This window comes from Juglans microcarpa x Juglans regia, chromosome 2S (assembly GCF_004785595.1).
Source record: "Juglans microcarpa x Juglans regia isolate MS1-56 chromosome 2S, Jm3101_v1.0, whole genome shotgun sequence".
In the NCBI taxonomy this organism is placed as follows: Eukaryota; Viridiplantae; Streptophyta; class Magnoliopsida; order Fagales; family Juglandaceae; genus Juglans; species Juglans microcarpa x Juglans regia.
This window is the reverse complement of record NC_054597.1, coordinates 9,509,324-9,536,930: the sequence shown is the minus strand read 5'-3', so window position 1 is coordinate 9,536,930 and position 27,607 is coordinate 9,509,324. Positions and strand designations below refer to the sequence as shown.

The window sequence follows — 27,607 nt, the reverse complement described above, 5'->3', positions numbered from 1 at the left end:
AAGTGAGTGACTTTGTTAAAAGAGTCCTAGACACAAACAATTTAGCTAGCATCCGACTGAATAAGAGTTATGGATCTCTTGTCATTGGCGCAGGTGGCTTTGAGAACCTTCCATTTCTAGAAATGGATTGTCGCAATTACATCGACAAAGCACGACATCTACGACTTGGCGCAGGTGGTGTTAGAGCACTTCGAGATTATTTTATGAGGATGCAGTACAAGAATAATGGATTTTTTGCATTGATGGATTTAGACGATGACGGAAGGTTAAAAAATATTTTTTGGGCAGATCCACGTAGTCGGGCAACCTACCAGTATTTTGGTGATGTAGTTACATTTGACACCACATACCTGACGAATAGGTATGGAATGCAATTTGCACTATTTGTTAGTGTAAACCATCACGGGTAGTCGATTCTTTTGGGAGCTGGGTTAATTTCCAGTGGGGATACAGAGACCTTTACATGGTTATTCCAAACCTGGTTGCAATGTATAGACGGTATAGCTCCAAAGGCTATTATTACTGATCAAGACAGAGCAATGAAAAATGTAATTGCTACTGTCTTTCCAGAAACTCGACATAGATTATGCCTGTGGCATATACTGAAGAAAGTCCCTGAGAAGCTTGGGTCGTATGCTGCATATAGAAGTGGGCTGAAAACTCAACTGATGAAATGTGTGTACGACACAAACTATTGAGGAGTTTGAGAAATGTTGGGCCGAGTTTATTAACACATATGACTTAGATGAGAATGCATGGTTGAAAAGTTTATATGCGGAGCGTGAGCATTGGGTACCGGTTTTCCTGAAAGAGCACTTTTAGGCTGTAATGAGTACAACCCAATGCAGTGAGAGTATAAATGCTTTTTTTAACGGTTATGTTCATTCAAAAACAAACTTGAAGAAGTTTGTCGACCAGTTTAGCAGTGCGCTGAAGAAGAAAATTGAGAATGAAAATCATGCAGAATTCCAGTCATTTAGCCAGGTCATTCCCAGCATATCTAGATCTCCAATTGAAAAGAAATTCCAAGAGTTGTATACTAACACTAAATTTAGGGAAGTGCAGCAGCAAGTAATAGGTGTGCTCGATTTGGATCCATCTCTACTTACATCGGATGGTGTAATGAAGAGTTATTTGGTAGAAGATGAAGTTTGTATTGAGGAGTTCACTAAAATGGTTACATATTCAGTGGACTTTAATGAAGAAGACTGCAATGCTAAGTGTTCATGTGGGTTATTTCAAATGAGGGGATACTGTGTAGGCATATTTTGGCCGTATTCAAATATAACGGTATAAAATCATTGCCAAACTGGTACATTCTAGACCGATGGAGAAAGGACATTAAGAGGAGATACACGTTAATTTGCAGTAGCTATGATGCAGGGGATCAGAGGCCTAATGGTAATAGATATTCAATTTTGTTGAATATGTGTTATGGGATGATTACATATGCGGCGGATTCTAATGAGCAATTCGAAGATGCAAAGAAGAGGATACAAGAGATGACTGAATGCTATCACGAGCAAACATGCAACAGATCTTTGACCCAAACAGGTTCGAATGCGAGGATTTTTAATGTCTATTTATCTGGTTTATTTCTTTATAAGTACTTAATTCCTACTTATGAAAAAAAGGAAAAAAAATTACTTAATTTCTATTGTTTAATGACGTCATATTTAACAATTCTTTGCCCATAACAGATTCGAATGCTGGTTATATGACACTAGACACAACTGCAGTTGCTGGTTCACAACAAGTCAAGAGTCCACTTGTTATCAGAGGGAAAGGAAGACCCTATCTCTGAGGAGAGCATCCAGGATGGAGACAGACATACGAAAGGTTAAAGCCAAACAGAAGAAAGCCCTTGTCAGAGAGAAAGTCAAACATGTGAATGTTTTAACATTGGAAGAATTAAAAATAACCGTGTGATTCCTTTAACGTGTGAATGTCTTTTAGTTTTATAATGTAAACTTAGAAAAAGTTTTTTTAATTGTTACGTTATTATTAGCTAGATGAGAGTTCCAATGTTGGAGATACACCAGCCATGGGCATGCGCAAGAATTTATTTGGGCAATCAGAAGTGGATATCACCAATCCTGAACAAGTGCAGGTATCAGACATAGATCTATTTATAAGCCAAACAATGATTTCACCTCAGTTGAGATGGTAACTTGTCATGCCTTTACTATTTACTAAGTATTTTGTTCTTTATAAAAATCCTGTTATAGACAGCTCAGTATTTGACAGTAGTGGAATCCAACATCGAGAAACAGTGATCGGTAGCCAAGAAAGTGTAACGTTCCTAAACTTTACACAATTTAATTGTAATATTTAAATGACATTAATATTTTCATATTAATCATAACAGATTTTTTTGGGTTCGATGGAGTATGACCGGACCTCCCTGGATTGTGATGGATCACAACCGGTGCAAAAAGGTTGAAATTTAATTTCTGCAAGCTTGGCAAGATACCCAAGGTATTATGATGTAATTTTTGTGCCATATGATAGCCAAGTACAAGTGTGAAAATTAGAAAAAAAAAATAATATTATAAGTACATTAAGGAACTGTACAAGTGCGAAAATGTAAAATAAAATACTAGTAAGCAATCTCAAGGATTTGAGTAGCCATTTTCTCCTTGATATTTAGATTATGGTGTCGTTGAAGGCTGAAAATAATCACTTACAGAAAATATTGAAGCAAGGAAAAGTAATTGAGAGTCTTTGTTGCAGGTTGGTGAGGGAGGAATGCAACTTTGAAGGAAAAGTAATTATCTTGTGCAAATTTTGTAAGAAGAAATGTTGGTTGGTGGCATTGATGAGTCTTTATAATTATTTTGTAAGAAGGAAGGTTGGTTGGTGGCATTGAGGAGTTTTTGTAATTATTTTGTAAGAAGGTTAGTGTTATTGAGGTGGCTTCTGTAATTATCTTGTATTTATTTTGAAGAAGAAATGTTGGTTGGTGGTTAAAGTTTTTGTAATTTTTTTATATTCACATAGCTTTAGTGCAAAATTGCCATGCCCGAAATTGCCATGCAACAGGTTTCAAAGACAAATGGTCAATTGATTGGAAAAAGTTCAAAACTGTTTCCTGGTTCAGTCGTTCCATTGATTTGCCTAGTATGCCTTTCTCATTTGAGTAGTATGGCTTTGTTGCAGGTTTGAGTAGGATGGCTTTTTGTGTTGTTGGCCAACCAGTGCAGGTGGCTTTTTCAATTGACCATTATTCCTTCACGTACATACAATTCACCAATTGAAACACAAATAGCTCCCCTGCCTTGGGAAGATTTGATGTAACTGGCATGGGTTGATTTGGGGTTAGCTCCCTGCCTCGGGCAATTGAAACACAAATAGCTACAACTTCAACATGAATAAACCTCCCGTCTCCACCAAACAGCATCCACAGAAATAATATTAATAATACAAATCTAATAAAAAATTAAATAACTTATAACACTTTAAATAACTACAATTTAGTTTTCTAGATACAAAAACTTATAACACTTAACAACTAATAACACTTCAACTAAAGATTTACAGCACTAAATAACTAATAACTTATAACACTAAAATAACTAATAACACTTAAACTACAAATTCTGAATAAGATGTAACATAAACCACTACTGAGAGTATAAATAACAAAAAATAACTACAAAAAGACCAAAGTACACCCGGGATAACGTGCGTGAACGCCTTAGGACAGCTTCTCTCTCAAGAAGCACCAACTCCTTTTTCCGGACCTCCTCAGATATACTATATAGTACCATCTCTATCTTCTTGATGTCATCCACTATCTTAAGGAGCTCAATTACTTTATTTTCGACATCGCTGAGTCTCTTTTCGAGCTCTTCCTCCTTCCTTGACAGTTCATTTTTTCTTTCTTCTATCTCTATGTCTTGATCACTATCTGCCCACTTGAAATATTTACAGTGTGGTAATCCCTGATATTTGCATAGAAAAACAATTCAAATGGTAGACGTACGTAATATTAATCAATTCATTAAACATATTACATTACAAGTCCTGTAGCTACCTTCGTGTTGTACTTTGGACATCCTAAGAAGGGTCGTCCAGGATTTGTCTTAGTATTTGAGTATCTCAATATAGCTTTAACGTCACAGATGCACAAGGGAAATGCCAAAGTACGTTTGCCAAGGATGAAGAAGACAGTAATGATGACGACATTCTAACATGAACCAGAATCACAATGGAAATGCACACATATCAAAAGACACACATAAACCAATCTTCTATTTTTCCCAATAAATCATCATGTCGAAGAAGTCAACCAGAAATAAATGATCAATTAACTAAAATCAATCTTTGTCTATATTCATATTAATAATGCTATTAGATTGCCATGATTGTGATTGTGACACAATTTAATTGCAAATGTGTTCTTCATAGTTTCATGACATCACCAAGGTGCAGGAGGAGATTTAATACCACAAGAAGATCATGAAGACCAAGAGGTGCAGTTATAACATATGACACACTGGGGTGTTCTTTGGCAGCTTCAGCAGTCAAGGAAGGAATATCCTGCAAAATTACATAAAGCAGAAGGCAATTAATCAAGGCTCCTTAATCTATTTTGTATGATATTGAACATTCTAGAAATCAATCCTAAATGAAATCCACAATCAAGTTATCCAAGAGGTAAGCTGAGGTACCTGGTGCCAATATCGTCCAGGGAAGAGAAAAAATGGGCTTACAATCACACGATTTGCACCTTGTTGGACACAAGAACCAAAGGCATCCCTTATAGATGGTTCTGCCAACTCCTAGTCATATTGGAAATAGCTGAACAAACGAGGAACCAGGTTTGAAGACTGAAAAAAAAAAAGCTCCACGCAAAGCAAGAAAGCACTGTGTTTGCCTCAAAAGTCAGAGTACCAAGAAATGTTGCTACATGCACCAAAACCTAACAACAATAACGAATACAGCTCTCATCAACCAGCTTAGAGACAATAAAAGGGAAACTAATATGAAGTTTTATTATGGTTTTCACAATATCCAAAACAGTTCACTTAGAATCCATTTACATCACAAGCATACACTAAACAATCCGTATGTTGAGCTCACAAAGACCTAAGGGCAATTAATGAAAGTTTTGGCAAACCCAAATTTTACTTATAATGGGCAAATCTTTGGCACAGAAGCATAGCTGAAATGAAAATATTTCTATTTTCCTCAATCTTTATCAAGTAGAAACAAGAATGAACATAAGAGAAACAGTTGCTCCATATTTGGAAAGAGACGATGAGAGAGCCTAGAAATCTCCAGAAATCTCTGTTTTCTTGTGTTGATTTGTGATGTTGTGTGAGAGTCAACTCGTATTGCCAAATAGGATTTTTCTAAACTAAAAACTCGATAAAAAAAAACATAATACAAAAGGAATTGAAATGATGTGTACTTGCCTTCAACCTGGACTGGACAGGGGCGACTCTTCCTTCTTCCTTAATCACCTTCCTAGGATTAGGGTTTCAGGATGAAGGGAAATGGGCTGGGTTAGGGCTAGGGTTTCGGGATGAGGGAAAGGGGCTGGTTAGGGTTAGGGTTTCAAGATGAAGGGAAATGAGCTGGGTTAGGGCTAGGGTTTCAGGATGAGGGAAATGGGCTGGGTTTGGGTTAGGGTTAGGAGGGAGGGAGGAAGGAAGGAAAAGGCTTTTGGAGCTGGAGCTTCGCCGCGCCGCGACACAGAGAGGAAGGAATCAGAGTGGAAGGGCACCGGTGGGCTTCAACTGGTGGGGTGAGGAAGGAATCAGAGAGGAAGGGGGAATCGGGTTCAAAACACAGAGAAGGAGGGAGAAATGGGGGAATGGGGGGAAATGGGGAAATGGCAAACGGCGAAAATGTGGGGTGATTGAAAACGACGTCATTTTCAATTTTCAACGTTAGTGTCGTTTGCATGGCGCTTGCACGAGCCGTTTGCGCCTAGAGTTTTTGTATAACAAATATAATTGATCTCGTAGGTGTAAAAAATCGAGTCTTAAAATGTATGTCCTCCAAAATCATAAATTAAATGCACAATCATTTGTCAAAAAGAAATACTTTAACCATAAAGAGATTATACAAAAGTAAATCTAATGGATTACATGAAACTATGTCAGTTTGTGAGTTTATTTTTATGTATTCCTTTTGTATATGTCGTACTTCTCTTTATCAAATGATGGATCAGCTACACCCATCGGTCAATACAGCTTCCCTTTCAAAGTGCAATTGAAGACTTGAAGTCCCATTGCAGCAACAGCTTTTGCCCATTTGCGCATCATGGCTTTCATGCAATATTCTTTGTTAGCAACAAATACGTCATGTTCCTCACTAAAAGAAAACTGCTTATTTGTGGCCATTTAATTCCAGCGAAATGACTATTTACAACCAAAATGAGTCTGTTTTGGTCACAAATAGTCTTTTCACCTCAATTAAATGGCCACAAAAGCCCATTTTTCTTGTAGTGCCTCTTTTTTTTTCAGCCAGCAGATGCGGTGGTGGCTGTTCCAAGCTGCCAGCCTTCTCATCCCACTCTCGATCAATCTTGCTGCCGCACTCTCTGTAATCGATGCCTGCCATTGCCAGAGCTTCTATAGACATTGCTGGATCTCTGACAAAAAAATGAATTTGCGATTACACTGCAATTTCCCACCACAGTTGTACGTAGAAGGACTGGTGAAATAAATCATTTCACACTACCATGCATGGAATAGCTTATTCAAGGCAAAATAAATCATTTCACTCTAGAAAAAAACCCTCTCTCCTCTCTAAACTCTCCCAAACTCAGATCTAACAAAAGGGGGTGGGAGCTTCGGCTCCTCCCCCCCCCCTCCCCTCTCACTTTTTTCCTCCGCTTCCTTCTCCTCTTATTTTCTGTGTAGTATGTTTTTGGTTTATTTTTGTATTTTTCAGGCCAAATAAGGGAGGATCACCATTCGGATTTTTCCAGCTATTGCCCTTCAACACGCGCCCCACCGACACGATGCCCAGTCGCCGATCTTCAAAACCACCGAACCCGGCATCCATCGGAGTGGAACGTAGCCCGCATGCGCGGAAGGAAGTTCTGGATCTCGTCTCCGCATGGCCATCACGGGTCACTGAGAAGCCTTCTGCCAATGCCACGCTCGGCTTTTCTGGAATCCCTGACTTATAGTCTAGATTTTCCATGTATTGATAAGTCACAATTGTAACTTCGATTTATTAATGAAACGAGTCTATTTTTATAAAAAAAAATGTATGAATGACTTGTCAGTTTTTGTCAACGAAAATCATGAGATGTCGGTTGACATGTCTGATCTATGCATACGGCAAGTACGTACTCTTTTAGGCCAATTAGAAAATAACATGTTTATATTAGCAATCGTTGAAAAACTAGTCTTCATTATATGAAAATGTTAATATAACTCAAATGCAGCTATTCATATATATATTTATTTTTTTAATGGTTAAGAAAGTGACAATTAATGATTTTTTTTTCTTAATAATTAAGAATGTTTAAAAGATACTTAAAGATGAAAAAAAATAGAAGAAAAAAATCATTTGCACTAACGTACGTATTTAGAGTGTACATTTATTATGCACCTTACCATTATCCTAATTATATTTATCTAATTATAAATATCTCATGAGAGTACGGACTGAATTAAGCCGCCATTTTTGTAACGTTACAGATCGAGCTAGTAAGAAACTTCTTCTACGGTACGAACATTAATTGTACTCGGAAAATAAACATTTTGAACAATATCTGGCTTTTTAATTTACAAGATAAGTCAAGTTGCGCAAAAGTCTAAGATCGATGATCATGCTTGTGATCAGCTTGGCCTGACGCATGATTCTATTACCTATACCAATGCATATGTGCATGCATGCATTTCTCATGAAATTTCTAATTGTTTTGGATTCATTTGTGTTGAGAAATATTGCATGCAGCTAATAATTTCTCGGAAAAAACTTAAGCTCATGAATCTAGAAAGCACTAATATTAGAGTAGGTTGGGTTTGTATGAAACTTTTTCAATCATATAAGCTAAATCCACAACTTTAAAGTTTTTTTTGGTGCACTCGACCGCCTGCATGCTTGTGTTTTAGAGTACGTCGGGATGTTGGCCGCTCAAATCACATACCCCTAATGCATTGTGAAAGCAAGTGTGTGCATGCATGCAATAGAATAGTGTACAGTTAATTCACAACGGTAAATAACAGGACAGTCAGGAATTCTATCAGCACCAAAATTTAAATTTATATACATCACCACACAAAATCCATAAATCACTGATCTTCCAAACTCCGGTCATCCAATTTAAAATTAAACCAACCAACAACACTTAACAAGGGGAAAAAGGGCCCCCAGATCTTCACTCCTTAGGCGGAGCCAAGCCTCCATGCTCATTACCGTTTTCTACATCAAAGTCTACGATTCCGCTTCACGGAATCACAGGTGGGGACACCACAGCGAGATTTTGCAAGATCCCAGTAAGTGAAACCAAGACTAACACTCAGAATACAAGCATGGAAAAAAAATAGGATCATGCAAAATAGGAAATTTCAGACAATTCTAACATTTAGCATTATTATACAACACTAGTATCTTCCCAAATTTTCACAAAAAACACCAAGCACCCAAAATCACATTTTCTTTTGAAAAACCATCATTTGATAATTAAGGTATACACCATGGTCTCCCTAATGGACCATCCGCATACTCTGGCTCCTTTCGTTACGTCACAGGTAAGACCATGCGTGTGACTTCGTAATGAATGATGCCCAGCTTGCTCAAGTTGTTCAAGTGTATGTGTGTAAATGGAACCCAAGCTGACTGGTTAGGTGGGTCCTTTATATTATGGGCAGTGGGTTAAATTATTAGAGTGAAGAGGTGAATTTTAGGACTAGCCCGTGTGCATTGAGCCCATCAACTGGAGTTTGAAAAACCCAACCCTTTACCCCACAAAACTATGTCGTTTTGGCTACGGGAGGGTGAAAAAACCCTAGTTTTCTTTTCCCCTCCCCTTCTTCTCCCTCAGCGTCGCACAACCCCATTCTTTTTCTTCTTCTTCCTTTGCCCACCACTCGTGACCTACAATGCCTCTCCCCACCGCTACCAAAACTACTCCACGTGTTGGCATGGTCCATGCATCCTCTCTGGCCATCGCCCAAGTCTGTGGTCACCTCCCCTTTCCATCAATCCACGTGGTTTTCTCTCTGCAACCCGTGAGACACTCACCTCCGCCATGCGCCGCCACCCACCTTCGCGCTTAACCACCTTTCGACGCTCACTCTCGTACACTTGCGGGATCTCTTAGGCAGCATGTGCAATCATCCAGAATTTTCGTTCTGCGTAGCAAGCAAATTTCCAGACCAACCCTTGAATTACTAACGTGAAAAACTATCACTTAATGTTGATGCAGTCTGGTTGTGAAGGAAAGTGGCCAGGGGCCCTGTGGAGCATTGTGATATAGGAATGTTGTAGTTAGTGATGAATGTCGGCCTAGAGCATGGTGGAGCATTGGGAATCGCATATAATTGTGAAAAATTGTGAAACTTTGAAATGTGATGAATGTGTGTCATTATGTGTGTTATTTTCCTGTAATATTCCATGCCATCCAATAACTATCTGTCATTCATCTGCATTCTTAAAGTCAATTACTTGCTATTATTTGATTAATTGTGCTATGTTTCTCTAGTTGTGTTGTGATACTGGAAAATTGTGATTGTGGTGTTATAGCAAAAATGAGGATTCTTTGGGTGCGTGTGTATCACCACCCTAAGTCGAGATGAGATATTATCTCGGTGGAGCTCCTATGGTCACTCGAAGCGTGTAAAACTGAGTGACGTCCCCTGGGCTGTTGCCGGGCGATAGCAGGCTCGGTTGAGAAAGTAACGCTCTCGATACGACTCGGTGGCCCCTCTGCTGGTGGGAGTTAGAGGATGTTTGGTCAAGTACGCACCGAGCTAGACATCGCTCGTTCAAAGTCACACGTGTGGTCGTTACCCATGGTGTGATGAAAGGAGCCAGAGTGTGCGGATGGTCCCTAGGGGAGACCATGGTGCACACTGTAATAAAATGAATATTTTTTATGTATAAAATGTGATTTTGGTGTGAGTGGGTTATCTGCAAATTTTTCTAGTAAAGGGAAAGGAAAAAGTAAATTTTGGAATATCTTTTTATGCTTGTTGTGTGTGTGGTTATCTTTTTTGGAATATTTTTCTGTTTCTTGGTGGTTGATTTGTGGATTTACTTGTTGAGATTGCGAAATCTCATTGTGGTGTTCCCACTTGCAATTTTGTTTCACAGAACTGTATACTTTGATGCAAAGGATGGATTTGACTTTAGAGGACCGACCCTACCTGAGGAGTGATAACCTGGGATTTGTCCCCATTGTAGTTGGTTAGGCTCTGTAAAAGATCTTGAGGGATGGCTATGGCAAAGTTTGAAGTAGAGAAGATTGATGGTCAGAATAGTTTCAGCTTATGGCACATCAAGATGAAGGCTCTGTAACAATAAGGCTTGGCAAAGGTCTTGGATGAGAAAGTGTCGGATGAATCTTCCACACTGACAAATAAAGATGAAGAGAAAGCACATAATGTTATTCTGTTGTCTCTATCGGATGGAGTATTGTGAGAGGTCGTTGATGAAGAGACTGTCGCTGGTCTTTGGAAGAAACTTGAGAGTCTGTACATGAAGAAGTGGCTCACAAACCGTTTGTATTTAAAGCAACGATTATACACTCTCAGGATGAGGGAAGATACTCCTATTTCTGATCATCTAGATGAATTTAATAAAATCATTATGGATATGAGGAATATTGATATTAAGCTTGATGATGAAGATCAAGCCTTAATTTTATTGTGTTTGTTGCCAGTTTCATTTGATAATTTTGTGAACTAGATGATATATGGTAGAGATACTATCTCCTTGGCAAGTGTAAAATTAGTTTTGAATTATAAGGAGTTAAAAACAAACTTGGGTGTACAAGGCACGAATAATCAAGCCAATGACTTGTTTGTGAAATGTTCTTCTGGTAATAGATCTGGGGAATGAAGTTCGGAAAAAATAGCGGTAATTCCAATGACAGTTCTGAATTTGACAAGAAAAATGTTAAATGTCACTACTGCCATATGTTTGGTCATTACAAGAACGAGTGTCCCAGATTGAAGAATAAGGAGGAAGGTAAAAGTTCCTCCAATGTTGTTAGCGTTGAATAACAGTCTAACAACTCTGATATTATCCAAGCAGTCAGCAGCTCTAGCGGTTGTTTTGGTGATAAGTGTTCATGGATTTAGTTTGTACGTTTCATATGTGTCCCAGGAGAAATTGGTTTACTACCTACGAATCAATCAACGGTGATTCTGTTTTAGTTGGAAATGATATGGCTTGTGATATTTATTGTTAGGATCGGTTCAGTCAAGATTTAGATGTATGATGAAACCGTTAAAACTTTGTCTAACGTTTGGCATATTCCATCTTTGAAGAAAAATTTTATATCTTTGGGCATTCTTCACTCATTTGGTTATTAGTATTTAGTTGAAGGTGGAGTCATTCGAGTCTACAAGGCCTCTTCGGTGGTAATAACATGGAAGAAGACATATGGTCTTTATTTTCTTCTTGGAGAGACAATAATTGGTGTGTTTGCATCTTTAGACGTTCCAGATTCAGTTACTACTTGTTTATGGCACATGTGATTGGGCCATATGGATGAATGAACGTGGTCATTTATGAGTAGGCAACTTTTGCTTTGTGTGATCATAAGACAGGGATGCTTATTTTTTTGTGTTGGCATTGTATTCTTGTAAAGAAGTGCAGAATCAGGGTTACTGCAATTTATTTGTTCTGATTTTTGTGGTACATCTTGTGCAAGGTGGTGCCATGTTTGTACTCATGTTGTTTGATGACCATTTTAAGAAAAGGCTGGACTTGTTTTTTAAAAGTAATGAGTGATTTTTTAATGTGTTCAAGCACTTGAGAATGCTACTGATCTATAGACAAGAAGGTAGAGCGTTTTTCAGACCGTATAGTTGGCTCCACTCCACAGGAAATGGATAGCTGAAGGGAATGAATCGGACTATTGTGTGAGAGCCCGCAGTATGCTTGTGGTATGCTAGGCTTGCCTAAAGATTGGGTGGAGCGGTCAACACCGCTTGCTATTGGGTGAACCATTCTTCTTCCACAGCTTTTCAATTGTTGTTTTCACAGGAAATGAGAGTAGGGTTATGGCAAGAAGGTGGAGTTACCAGGAGAGCTTCACAATAGAGTGTAGGTGGTACTTGATGAGTGCACGAAAGTGCACTCTAAATACCCTATTACTGGACTAAAATGCCAAAATGTTAATAGAAATCATTAGAATTAATGTGTATTCTTGAATTGAGTTTCTATTTACTTTGGGATACTCCTAAACAGATTTTTATGTTTAATTTCAAAGTCTACAAAAGAGCAAATCTAAACCCCTTCAAATTCAAAGGAATTTCAAGTAGGCAAGATGACGTTGGAACACCTAAGAAGTTTCAAGGAGTGTAGGACTCTTCAAATAAGGATAATGATGAGGTTTGAGAGTAATTTGGATTAGAGTCCAAAATGCGCTAGAAGACAGAATGGACATACTTTATTATTTTAATCATAACTTTTCGTTCAGATATCGGATTGATATGATTCTTTATGTGTTGGAAAGCTATCTTAAATGGCTACAAAGTTGTCTCTAATAAAGATTTACAAATTCGAACTCCTAAAGTACGTACGTGGCTACCAAGTTGAGTCCTAAAATTTAAGTGATTTTGTGTGCCGGAATATGAAGACATTAGGGTTTCTTTCCTACCCTATTTAAGCACATCATTAGCACGAAATTGGGAGGGCATAAGAAGGGGAGACGGCTCAGTTTGAAGGAGGAAGATCTAAAATTAATTTCCATGACCACCGTTTGCTTTATTTTTCTCTTGAGATTTTTGTTGTTCATTATATTTATGGGTAATTAAATTATCAGGTAAGGTTAGGGATGAACTTGCACATCAGATGATATTTTTAATTTATTCTTGATTTATGTATTTGATTTTCAATTACTAAAACTCTTTTGTTTTATCATTATCAATTCATCGTTAATGATTTTTTCTCCAAATAATAATAGAATTTATTTTGTTTATGGATTCAGTCATACTTTTACTATTGAATGGATTGACTCTTTGATTATGTTTGATCAAATATTTTTCTACATTGATTTAGTTCTTTTCTGCAATATCGCTTCTTAAGTATATTGTTGTCGTTGGATTTTCTCAACAATGATAATAATTTACGTATTTTAAAAGTGGTGAATGATTTATAAATCGCTTCTTGATTTATAAATCTATACCTTCCGATTGGGAATATTAGGAATTAAGTTCCCAATTGAGTTATTCAATAAATTAAGAATAATTAAAATACCATATTTGTGCAAGGGATTCTCGACGCTTTACTGTTTGTCAAATTTGAGTACTTTTTCCGTTAGTCACTTTGTTTCACTTTAATTTGCATTTAAAATTAATCTTTGTTTTCTCATTAATAATTTAATCTCTTTCTTTAAGTTTCTTTGTTCTTTCTACAATTCTTTTAATTTGTCTCTTTGTGGAATCGACAACCCAAAGCTGTAATACAACTACCACATTATTCTTTGGGCGTAATCAAATTTTGGCGTCGTTGCCGGGGAGATAGTAGAAGAATTACTAGATAGGTTTTTATTTCAACAATTTGTAAAGGCGGTAACTTCGTTCCCTCTTTTAGCTTATTGCATTATTATTTTTTTTTCTTTTCTTTCATTGTATTTTTAGTTTTTAGTATTTTGTTACCTTGCATGCACAGATATAAAGACACCTTGGGTAGATTTGCTTATAGGTCTGTGGAAGAGTCAGAATCAAGCTTTTTAAATCTTTTATTTGACAATCCATCTAGTCTCGAAGAAATGAGTGAACACGAAGATCAGCACATTAGAATTTTTCATGATTACCTCCACCCTACACGTACAGCCACACCATCATGCATCATGTTTCCAGCTAATACTCGTCAACTAGATTTTAAAACAGGGATGATACAGTTACTCCCTACATTTCATGGCTTGGAAAATGAAAATTCATGTGTGCATATTAGGAAGTTTGAAGAAATAGTTGCGACTTTTCATAGTCAAAATGCAACTGATGACGTTGTGAGACTTAAGTTCTTTCCTTTCTCTTTGAAGGATAGAGCTAAGAGTTGGCTATACTCACTGAGACCCCGATCTATTGGGTCATGGAATGAGATGACTCAAGTCTTCTTTAATAAATACTTTTCCCAACATAAGACCAATGTTTTAAAAAGGCAAATCTCCACCTTTGCACAGAAGGACGGTGAAACTTTGTATCAGTCTTGGGAGAGATATAAGGAGTTGTTGAGTATGTGTCCTCACCATGGGTATGAGAATTGGCGCTTAGTGAACTATTTTTATGAGGGACTTACACCAAGAGAGTGCCAATTTGTGGAGATGATGTGTAATGGTGAGTTCTTACATAAAGATTCTGATGAGGCCATAGAATACCATAATGAGCTTGCTGAAAAAGCTCATACTTGGACTGGACCTAGTGCTACCGAAAGCACAAATAGGTCATGACCTACAGGAAACCCAAATAGTGGTGGAATTTACCATATCAGGGAAGAGGATAGCCTAAAGGCTAAGGTTGAGATGCTCACTAGACAGGATAGCCTAAAGGCTAAGGAAGGCTAAGGTTGAGATGCTCACTAGAGAGGATAGCCTAAAGGCTAAGGTTGAGATGCTCACTAGGGTGCTAAATGTGTTAAAGACTAAGGACTTAAAGCCAACACACGTGGCTAATCATGCAGAGTCTTTTAGACCATGTTTTGTGTGTGGCGGGGTAGATCACCTTGTCCAAGAGTGTCTCACATTTGCTGAGAGTAGAGGGATGTATGAGGAATAATGTAATGCCTTAGGTATGTACAATAAGCCTTTTACACTTTATTCTAATACCTATAATCCGGGGTGGCGCAATCACCACAATTTAAGCTGGAAGTCTGAAAACCAACCACTTGCACAACCCCCTAGATCATACCCTGCATCATATCATGCACCTTCATCTTCTAGGAATCCTTTAGAAGACACTTTGCATGCTTTTATTGCGGCACAGGGTAAGACTAACAAAAAATTTGAATCTTTGATTACGCATGTTGTTGAAGAAAATAAGGAGATAAAGAGCCAAGTGTCCAAATTGATGAGCTCCTTGAGTGTGAATGAGCGAGGTAAGTTTCCTTCTCAGGCTCAGTCTGCACCCCATGGTCAACACATAGCACAAGAGAATTTGAAGGATGAAAATGCCATTGTGACGAGAAGTGATAAGTCATTACACATCCCAACAACGAACAAATCAGAGGATGTGGAAAAGGATCAAGATAGTAGTGATGCCGAGCTGACCAAGGAACCTGAGGTGAGAAAAAGTCCTGTTAAGGTACCATTCCCTCAAGCTTTAAAATCAAGCAAGCGAACTTTGGATCCTAATAATGAAATTCTAAAGAATCTAAGGCAAGTAAAAATCAATCTTCATCTATTGCATGTGATTAAACAAGTTCCTACTTATGCAAAAGTTCTCAAGGATTTGTGTACAGTTAAGAGAAAGCACCATGTGAAGAAGACAGCATTCCTGACAGAGCAAGTTAGTGCTCTAATTGAGCAGTGGATTCCTCCCAAGTACAAGGATCCTGGTTGTCCAACCATTGCATGCAGCATTGGAAATCATGAGTTTGGGCAAGTTTTGCTAGATTTAGGAGCTAGTGTGAATCTAATGCCATATTCTATTTATTTGTAGTTGGGGTTGGGAGAAATCAAACCAACCACTGTGGTATTGAAATTGGCTGACCGTTCAGTCAAAGTACCCCGGGGTGTGGTAGAGGATGTTCTAATTCAAATTGACAAATTTTATTATCCTGTTGATTTCCTAATCCTTGACACTAGTTCTGTTGTTGATACCACTTCTAAAATTCCATTGATTTTAGATAGGCCTTTCCTTGCCACTGCTAATACTCTTATTAATTGCAGGAATGGGCTCATGAAGTTATCTTTTGGAAACATGACTCTCGAGGTGAATATCTTCCATATTGCAAAATAGTTAGAAGATGATGATGGGAGCCACCAGACATACATGATTGACTCACTCGTGGATAGAGGAGTTTCTATAGCTCATGATTTTGATCCCCTTGAGTATTTTCTTGTTAATTCTGAGTTTGATTCTATCAGTGATCCATCTGATGTAGTTGATATTTGTGTTATTTTTTTATAGAACTCAGGATTACGGCACTCGGGCATGACAACCGAAGTTTGAGGAGTTGCCTGAGAAAGGTGAAAAACAAATTCCTTCAAGTGTGAAAGCACCCAAAGTTGAATTGAAGCCTCTGCCTAAGGTTTTAAAGCATGTTTTCCTTGGTCCAGGTGATACTTTTCCTGTTATTATCTCATCTGAATTGTCTCAGTCTCAAGATGAGAAATTAATTCGGACCCTAAGTGAGCATAAGTCAGCCTTAGGCTGGAGCATTGCTGATATAAAGGGTGTTAGTCCCCTGGTCTGTTCTCATAAAATTAATTTAGAGAAAGGAACTAGCCCTCGTAGAGACCCCAAGCGTAGGCTTAATCCTACTATGAAAGAAGTGGTGAAAAATGAAGTGTTGAAACTATTAGATGCAGGAATGATATATCCTTTTGCTGATAGTAAATGGGTAAGTCCTACACAGATTGTTCCTAAAAAGTCAGGTGTTATTGTGGTGAAAAATGACTTGGGAGAGTTAGTCCCTACAAAACTTGTAACTGGGTGACAGATGTGCATTGATTATAGAAAATTGAATGCTACTAATCTGAAAGACCATTTTCCTCTCCCTTTTATTGATCAAATTCTTGAGCGTGTGGCTGGTCATCCTTTCTATTATTTCTTGGATGGTTATTCTAATTATTATCAAATTGAAATGGCATTAGAAGACCAGGAGAAAACCACTTTCACTTGTCCATTTGGTACTTATGCTTTTCGTAAAATGCCATTTGGATTGTGTAATGCACCTACTACTTTTCAACGTCGCATGATGAGCATTTTTAGTGACATGGTTGAAAATTGCATGGAAGTTTTTATGGATGACTTGACTATTTTTGGATCTTCTTTTGATGCATGCTTATTGAATTTAGAGAGAGTGTTGACTCGTTGTGAGGAGAAATAATTAGTTTTGAATTGGGAGAAATGCCACTTTATGGTACCTTCAAGTATTGTTTTAGGGCATATTATTTCTTCTAGGGGGATAGAGGTTGATCAATCTAAGATTGAATTAATCTCTAAGTTGCATACACCTAGGACAGTAAAGGATGTGAGATCCTTTCTTGGACATGCGGGCTTTTATAGGAGGTTCATATAGAATTTTTCCACCATATCTAGACCACTATGTGACCTCCTAGCTAAAGATGCCCTATTTGAGTGGACACAAGCTTGTCAAGAGGTCTTTAAAACGCTAATTGGCAAGCTTACCTCAGCACCCTTAATGCAGCCACCTGATTGGACTTTACCTTTTGAGATCATGTGTGATGCTAATGACTTTGCTATAGGTGCTGTTCTTGGACAACGAAGGGAGGGGAAGCCTTTTGTTATTTATTATGCTAGTAGAACTCTAAATAGTGTTCAGATGAATTATTCCACCACTGAAAAAGAGTTGCTAGCTGTAGTGTTTGCTTTGGATAAGTTTCGTGCTTACTTGATTGGTTCTTCTATTATTATTTTCACAGATCATGCAGCCCTTAAGTACCTTCTTACAAAGAATGATGCTAAGGCGCGACTGATACGGTGGATTTTACTTTTGCAGGAATTTGACATCACCATCAAAAACAAGAAATGAGTGGAGAACGTAGTGGTTGAACATCTCTCGAGGCTCACATTTGAGGACACATCTGACCACCTGCCAATCAGGGATGATTTTCCCGATGAACATTTACTTTCTATTACTTCTCTACCATGGTTTGCTCACATTGTGAATTATTTGGCTGCAGGTGAGATACCGGTGGAATGGAATGCTCAGGACAAGAGGAAGTTCATGACTGAGGTACGTAATTTCTATTGGGATGACCCTTTCCTTTTCAAATACTACCCTGACCAAATTTTAAGGCGATGCAACCCTGATGAAGAGATTGCTAGCGTCTTGGAATTTTGTCACTCCCAAGCTTGTGGGGGCCACTTTTCAATGAAGAAAATTGCTGTAAAAATTCTGCAGTGTGGATTTTATTGGCCCACCTTGTTTAAGGATGCAAACATCTATTGTTGCTCATGTGAAAACTGTCAAAAGTTAGGAGTTATGTCCATTCGTAATATGATGCCCTTAAACCCAATTTTGGTGATTGAAATTTTTGATTGTTGGGGCATTGATTTTATGAGACCATTTTCTCCTTCTTTTGGATACCAGTATATTATTGTGACAGTAGATTATGTGTCAAAATGGGTAGAGGTAGCAGCTTGCAGGAGTAATGATAATAAAACGGTAATTAAATTTCTCAAAGAGAATGTGTTATCTCGATTTGGTACACCACGTGCTATCATTAGTGATCGGGGTACACATTTTTACAACCGTTCTTTTGAGGCTTTGATGAAAAAATATGGGATGGTATATAAGATCTCTACTGCCTACCATCCCCAGACAAGTGCACATGTAGAACTTGCAAACAGGAAAATTAAGCAAATTTTAGAAAAAACAGTCAACTTGGATCGCAAAAATTGGTCTTTGAGACTAATTGATGCGCTTTGGGCCTACCGTACAACTTTCAAAAATCCCTTAGGCATGTCACCTTATAGGCTTGTTTTTTGAAAGCCTTGCCACTTACCTATGGAGGTCGAGCATCGAGCTTATCAGGCTATCAAGCATTTCAATTTTGACATGGGAGAAGCTGGTAAGTTTAGAAAATTTTAGTTGACTGAGTTAAAGGAATTGAGAAATGATGCTTATGAGAACTCTAGAATCTATAAGACTAAAATGAAAGCGTTTCATGATAAAAATATTTTGAGAAAAACGTTTAAGCCTAATGATCGAGTGTAGGGGTATAACCGGTCTGGTCCGGTCCGATTTTGGACAAAATCTAGGACCGAACCGGTACATCCGGTTTAACTGGTTTCCGGTTCAGTCTTGTCCGATTTTCTAATTTTGTTAAAATGTCAAAAAATATATAATAAAATGTTACTTCTTATGATAAAATATTATTAATAATTTAATATATATATATATTATGTTTAAAGCATATGATCAATTAAATTTTCATCTTTAAAATTAAATTTTTATTTTATAAATTAGAATAATATTATCTTATATATAATTATATTAATAACAAATGATCAAACAAATTACAAATGTTCATATTTAAGATTAACATTTTATGTTATAATTTATAAATTATAATATGAAATTATTTTATATATGATATATAATTATATATTATATATAAAAATTTAATATATAATTATATATTATATATAAAACTTATATATATATAAATATTTTGTATAATATATAAAATTAATTTTTATATATATATTTTTTCCAACCGGTCTGGTTCTGGAAACTACGGAACCGAAACCGGACCGGTTCCGGCTGGTTTTCATAATATAGGAACCGGTTCCGGACCAACCGGTCCGGTCTGGTTCAATCCAGTCAGGTTTTTCGGTTTAAATTTACACCCCTAATTGAGTGTTCTTATATGATTCCAGACTCCATAAGCACCCAGAAAAACTTAGGTCTAGGAGGACTGGCCCTTTTGTTGTGAAGAATGTTTTTGCAAATGGGGCGGTAGAAATAGAGGATCCTAAGGATGGTCGGATCTTTAAAGTAAATGGTCAACGCCTTAAAGTATTAATTGATAGACAAGTTCCGGAAGTGGAAGACATTCCACTTGTGGATCCGATCTATCAATCTTGACCACACCACACAGGTATATTTTTCTTTATTTATTTTCTTTTATTTTTGTTTTCTTTTATTTTCTTTCTTTTCCTTTTTGTTTGCTATTGTTTTCTTTGTTTTTGTTTGCAGGTTAGTTTCATTTTGTCATTTCAGGTTACCATCTTTGGTGCTTAGCGAGCTACCCACGTCACTCATCAGGTGTATTCTACCCTTTTTAATTATTCCCCATTCAAATTTGATTCTTAAACATTGAGGACAATGGTTCATTTAAGTTAGGGGGTGGTGGTGCAAATTCAGTATTGAAAATGCTTGTTAGAACTCTGTGGCATATTTTCATGTGTCAATTTTTTTTTTAAATTTTGCATCACATGTCATCGTTTTCACTCGTGTACTCATTCTCATTCATAGCCATCTTTGTGAATTCATCAAATCCACCATAATTATTTTTTGCTGAGGCATTCACTGAATTTTTAATACACTCATCCAAGCTTTGTGGTAAGATGGTGGTTTGACACATGTAGCTAGAGAACTCTTTTGCTTAAGTGTTAATGTGAGTTTTGGAGAGGATTGAGAGCCTACAAATGTAATAAATTGTGATAAGCGTTCATTGATATGTTGAATTGGACACTTCTTTTGAGAATATCATTACATGGTTTGTGGTAAGATAGTGGATATACTTGAGATATGACGAAGGTCAACTTAGGATCAACGTTTGAGCCTTTCAAGCTAACCATTTCCATTATAGACTCCTAATAGCCAACTTTGAGCCAATAAATGCATGTAACATTTTCTTTTCATATGCCCACATGCATGCCTCTCCACATTGGAGTATAGCTTATACACTAATTTTTTCTATCCTTGCTACTTCCAAGTGTGTACTAGATGTGGAATTCTTCTTTTTGAAACGAATAAAAAAAAGAGAGAGAAAAAGGAAGAACACGAGTTACAAGGTGTTCAAGTGAGTGAGCTTCAAAGGCAAAAATACTAAGGCTGGGTAGAAATAGCAAAATACCAAGGTGACATGTAATTGATCACCAAATTATAAAAAGAAAATGATGAAAAAAAAAGAAAAAAAAAAGAAAAGGGAAAAGAAAAAGAAAAGAAAAAGAGGCATTATTTCATGATTTGAAAGGTTAAAGAGTACATCAAGTGAGAAGTGTGGTCTACTGAGATATTTAATAAGATTCTCTTTGTATGTACTTGGAAGTTTTTGAATCATTTTTCATTTTTTTTCATATTGCCCCGAACCTAAGCCACGTTACAACCTTTTGTATTGACCGTTCTGATCCTAAGTAAGCTTTTAGAAAGAATGGTTGAATTCTCATTTGTTAGTGTTCCTATCATAAGATCAATGCTTGCTTGTTGGTTGTTCATAATTACCTAAATCTCTATGTGATTGTGTGTACAACATTTGTCAACTCCACAAAGAGAGCCCTTACATGAAACACTATTATACCCGTGAGTTATGGAGTTGAACCTTTTGCTTGAAATGTTCTTGATGTTGCATGTGTCAAGGTTAGTGGTAAGATGGTTATAGCTTGGAAAACACACACACACACACTCTGTGAATTGCAATAAGTGGATTGATCTTGATCGGTTATTGGATTCCTTAGTTTGTTTTTTATATGTGAATTTGGAAAATGTGAATTAGTGGCCTTTTAGTGATTCTCATCTCTTTCATCTCTTTAGCATAGAAATTGCTAGGGACTAGCAATAAGCAAGTTGGAGGGTGTGATGAGTGTACAAAAGTACACTCTAAATACCCTATTACTGGACTAAAATGCTAAAATGTTAATAGAAATCATTAGAATTAATGTGCATTCTTGAATTGAGTTTCTATTTACTTTGGGATACTCCTAAGCAGATTTTTATGTTTAATTTCAGAGTCCACAAAATAGCAAGTCCAAACCCATTCAAATTCAAAGGACTTTCAAGTGGGCAAGACGTTGGAACAACCTAAGAAGTTTCAAGGAGTGTAGGACTCTTCAAATAAGAATAATGATGAGGTTTGAGAGTAATTCGGATCAGAGTCCAAAATGCGCTAGGAGATAGAATGGACACACTTTATTATTTTAGTCATAACTTTTCGTTCAGATATCAAATTGATGCGATTCTTGATGCGTTGGAAAGCTATCTTAAAGGGCTACAAAGTTGACCCTAATAAGGATTTCCAAATTCGAACTCCTGAAGCGCATATGTGACTACCAAGTTGAGTCCTAAAATTTATGCGATTTTGTGTGCGGGAATATGAAGGCATTAGGGTTTCTTTCCTACCTTATTTAAGTATATCATTAGCACAAAATTTGGATGGCAGAAGAAGGGGAGACGGCTCAGTTTGAAGGAGGAAGATCTAAAATTAATTTCCATGGCCACTGTTTGCTTTATTTTTCTCTTGAGATTTTTGTTGTCCATTATATTTATGGGTAACTAAATTCTCAAGTAAGGTTAGGGATGAGCTTGCACATCAGATGGTATTTTTAATTTATTCTTGATTTATATATTTGATTTTCAATTACTAAAACTATTTTGTTTTATTATTCTCAATGCATCGTTAATGTTTTCTTCTCCAAATAATCATAGAATTTATTCTATTTATGGATTCAGTCATGCTTTTTCTATTGAATGGATTGACTCTTTGATTATGTTGATCAATTATTTTTCTATATTGATTTAATTCTTTGCTGCAATATTGCTTCCTGAGTATATTGTCGTCGTTAGATTTTCTCAATAGTGATAATAATTTACATATTTTAAAAGTGGTGAATGATTTTTCAAAGAGTTACATTTGGTTTGATCTTAGTTTATAAATCTATATCTTCCGATTCGGAATATTAGGAATTGAGTTCCCAATTGAGTTATTTAATGAATTAAGAATAATTAAAATACCATATTTGTGCAAGAGATTTCCGACGCTTTACTGTTTGTCAAACTTGAGTATTTTTTCCGTTAGTCACTTTGTTTCACTTTAATTTGTATTTAAAATTAATATCTGTTTTCTCATTAATAATCTAATCTCTTTCTTTAAGTTTCTTTGTTCTTTCTACAATTCTTTTAATTTGTCTCTCTGTGGAATCGACACCCCAAAGCTGTACTACAACTACCGCATTATTCTTTAGGCGTAATCAGTACTCTAGATCATGTTATTGGAAAGTAGCTTGATTTTGATTTTGGCATCGGCGCATAGTGAGAGCAAGTCTACAATTTCATCTAGTAGAGATAAAGGAGGTAGTTGGCCACCTTCAGGATATGCTCATGTAGATATTGTGGTATTCTTACTTTGGCAAAGAATATTTGTTGTTAGCCTTCTTGTATATTCAGAAGTCGTCGTTCAAGTAAGCAATTTGTATAGTAGTGCGTTGCTTTTGTGTAAAAAGATTGAATCTCTTCATTAGGACCAAGCTTTTGATTTGGTCAAATTGTCTATGGAGATGAGGACTTTGGGGTGGAAATGGGTTTTCAAGACATAGGCGTTGTGTGTCCCGTTTGGGAGTTGTGGAGGTGTTTTGTTTTTTCGATCTTTGGTGGGTATCTTTGATGTCTTTGTTGTTGAATGGTGAAATTCGATTTGGTGGAATTCATTTTTGTTCAGGCTTGATAGAATTCAAGCCAAGGTGGAGATTTGTTGGAATGGTGGTTTGATTTTTTGTTGAAAATGCCATTCCGCTCAACCTTGGCTCGAGCGAACTTTGGCTTAAACTTTGCTCAACATTCCGCTCGAGTGAATCCCAGGAAGATTGTTCGCTCGACAGTCAGCTCGATCGAACGCCAGGCAGTTTGTTTGATTGACACGTAGCTCAAGTCTATTACTAATTCTGGGAGCCTTCGTGATGGTATCGTACTGATTTTGAGCACTGGTGCTGTGCAGACATTAAACCTAGGGAGCCTGTTTTAGTTTTGCCTACAAGAAAACGTGTTGCTTTAAGGACAGCTCGTGGACTAGAGTACCTTCATGAACATTGCATTCCTAAAATTATTCATCGGGATGTTAAGGCTACGAATGTGTTACTTGATGAAGATTTTGAAGCAGTTGTTGGTGATTTTGGCCTGGCAAAATTGATTGATGTTAGAAAAACTAATGTGAAAACTCAAGTTCGTGGAACAATGGGCCACATAGCACCTACTTGTCCACTGGGAAGTCCTTAAAAAGAACTGATGTTTTTGGTAACGGGTCATGCTTTTAGAACTAGTGACAGGCCAAAGGGCGATTGACTTTTCACGCTTGGAGGAAGAAGATGATGTTTTATGGCTGGACCATGTAAGACAACCATGTTATGTAGGTCCTGGTTTTACATGCATGTTTGTCTTGCTCTCTTTCTTGCATCATATAATTGTATAGATAGCTGATATTATTTTGGGTATAACCATTAGTTGCACGAGTGCAATCTATATACAGCTAGAGTAGATGGCACTCATGCAAGTAATTCTCTGCTTTCTCCAAGAGACCTGCAAAAATCGTTTGTACCATCACTTCCATTAAGGATGCTACATCTTCTTTATCTCAATGCATATACTTCTATGCTTAAACGTTTAATTTGGAGTTAAAGACATCACATTCACTTTGTTGTATATGTACTTCACAATTAAGTTGGTGTTTTCCTGTATATGAACATTATGAAGAAATGCTTCCTTCATATTGTCATACTATTTAATATTTCCTTAATTCCTTAGTTGTATTGGGGAATTACATGCTTACTCTAGCCAAGGGTTGAGTTGATTATTGTCAACAAGTAATTTTCTGCATCAAAGGGAGAAAAGACTCGATGCTGGACATGACAATACATGTTTAGCTATTGCCCATTCTTTTTCTCTGGGTGAATAACTTATGCTAATCAATAGATTTTGTATTTATCTTCTTGTGAAGGTCAAGAAGCTGGAGAGGGAGAAGGGACTTGATGTTATTGTAGATCCCAACTTAAGTAAGAATTACGACATTCAAGAGGTGGAAATGATGATTCAAGTTGCATTGCTTTGTACCCAATCATCACCAGAGGAACGCCTTGCAATGTCAGAGGTGGTATGAATGCTGGAAAGAGAGGGGTTGGTTGAGAGGTGGGAAGAATGGCAGCATATTGAGGTTACTCGCAGGCAAGAGTATGTGAGACTACAAAGAAGATTTGACTGGGGAGAAGATTCTGTTTATAACCAAGATGCTATTGAGTTGTCTGGTGGAAGATGAGGCATTGGATAAGTCTAGCCCCATTCTTCCTTAGATTATAGGTATGTGAAATATCCATTTTGTTAGGTTAGCTTAACGATTTGTTTGGTATGATTAATTTTATATCCAACTGAAATAATCATGGCCTTGAAATCCAATCTTTAATGTGTTGCTGGGTATGGTTCAAGCTTCTTCTTTTTTCCTTGTTCTTTTCATATGTATTTTGCAGTTTTCTTGTGTGTTCATTTGGTCTGTTTTCAAACTCATCTGGATACAAGACCTTGCATATTGTAATATGGGAATTTTTTCCATATTGGATATTTGAATGTATTGTGAAGAATATAATCATCTTTTCCCTCACCTGCCATTGTTTCACCATCGGCTCCGTCTATTTTGCTCATTTGTTGGTTTTGTTTAGTCTAAGGTACTGAAGTGCACTGGCGTGCTGGAAGACGTGTTAGACAAAGAAAATAGGGCAAGTGTACTCTCGGAAATAGAAAATAAAAAAAATTATGGAAGAGCTGTCTTCCGAAGTTGACGCAAATTGCAGACAGAAAATAAATCACCAACTCTTCTTATTCCAAATCTTCATTCCTTCTCTATTACAATGACAACCGAATATATAAAGTGATCACTAAGGAAAGTAGACATTTGATAAAGGAAATATTTATGAAAGGAAACAATAAATTAAGAAACAAATCAAAGTAGATCATGCGTGAAAACAGAGATATGTAAAAGGCAAGTTGACGCCGCAACTTTAGGCACTGATGTTGTCTTGGTGCATGGCTAGAACTGAAACTACGTCCTGCATCAATTCCCCTCCACTTAGAAAGAAACTCGCCTCAGAGTTTGGGTCCGCGTAGAGTTGTTCATCAAGGGGATGATATTCGAACAAGTCAACTACGTTGAACGTGGGGGAAATGGACATATCTCCTGGTAGCTCAACAACGTAGGCGTTGTCATTAGTTTTCTTCATAATGTGGCAAGGACCATACTTCTTATCCTATAATTTGCTGTAGGTACCTGTGGGAAAATGATTCTTACGCATATGAACCATCACCAAGTCCCCTTCTTGGAATATCTTGGCTCGCCTATGCTTGTCTGCAGCTAGTTTGTATTTCATGTTAGCTTGTTCCAGGTTGTTGCACACCTTCGCTAGTACGCCTTGAATTCTTTCTGCCAAATTTTCAGCTGTCGTGCTCAGCCCAGGCATTTTAGGAAGGGGAACTAGATCAAGAGCATGCCTTGGAGGTGTAGTATAGACTATTTCAAAAGGGCTCATTCCAGTCGAGCAATTACTCATGTTGTTGAAGGCAATTTCAACTTGAAGATGGTTGGCATCCCACTGCTTCGGCTTGTCTCCAAAAATGCAACACAACATGTTGCGAAGCGTCATGTCGGTCACTTCGGTTTGGCCGTCCGTTTGTGGATGACAGGTACTGCTATACTTGAGAGAGGTTCCAAACTTCTTCCACAAGGTGATCCAAAAATGACTAAGGAACTTGGTATCACGGTCCAAGGTAATTGTCCAAGGAACACCGTGCAGGCAGACAATTTATTTGAAGAACAAGTGAGCAATACTTGACGCGTCCGAAGTCTTTCGGCAATGGATAAAATGTGCCATCTTGGAAAATCTATCTACAACTACAAAAATAGAATCAACACCTCTTTGAGTACGTGGTAACCCAAGCTTGAAGTCCATGCTCAAATCTTCCCAAATGTTTTGGGGGTACCGGTAGTGGCGTACAAAGTCCCGTGTTTTGTGATTGGCCCTTCTTCACTTGACAAACATGACACCACAAACCTCCCTACATCTCGTTTCAACTGAGGCCATAAATATCGCTCACTCACCAGTGAAATTGTTTTGTCTCGACCCACATGACCTCCCAATCATCCCCCATGTCGCTCACGTTGGATGTGTTCACGCAGCGACATCCGAGGGATACAAAGTTGATTCCCAAGGAAAAGGTACCGTTCCTATATATGAAAATCCGTAATTGGCTGCCCCATTGCACATTTTCTCCAGACTTCAGCAAAGGCTTCGTCATCGGCATAGAGGTCTTTAAGTTGCTCAAATCCTGTGATCTCAGTCTTCATTGTTATGAGCATTGATGCACATTGACTGAGAGCGTCGACCACTTTGTTTTGCTGCCCTGACTTGTGTTTGAGTACCATTGTAAATTTTTGCATAAAACTAATCCACCTAGCATGCATACAGTTCAAACTGTTCTGGTTGTTTAAGAATTTTAAGGCATGGTGATCGCTGTAGAGAACAAATTCAAGCTGATTCAAATAGTGTTCCCAATGTTTTAAGGTTCGTATAACTGCATAAAATTCCAATTCGTATGTGGTCCATTTCCGCCTTGCCTCATTTAATTTTTCACTGAAGAACTCCACGGGGCATCCTTCTTGGAACAAAACAACACCTATCCCAACTATGGAGGCGTCACATTCCACTTCAAAAAGTTTATCAAAGCTGGGAAGGGCGAGGACGGGTGCAGTTGACAGCTTTTCTTTGATAGTATTAAAACTATCTTCTTGCTCTTTCCC

The 27,607-nt window shown here is 37.4% G+C and overlaps 1 non-coding gene and 1 pseudogene across 1 annotated transcript; one reads left to right on the top strand and one right to left on the bottom strand.

Moving 5' to 3' along the window:
* Nucleotides 1-14,292: 14,292 nt before the first annotated feature.
* Nucleotides 14,293-14,400, bottom strand: LOC121253779. Its single transcript, XR_005938498.1, has one exon. It is a non-coding gene; the product is annotated as a small nucleolar RNA R71 (small nucleolar RNA).
* Nucleotides 14,401-18,837: 4,437 nt separating this feature from the next.
* On the top strand, nt 18,838-25,199 carry LOC121253339 (annotated as a pseudogene).
* Nucleotides 25,200-27,607: the final 2,408 nt, after the last annotated feature.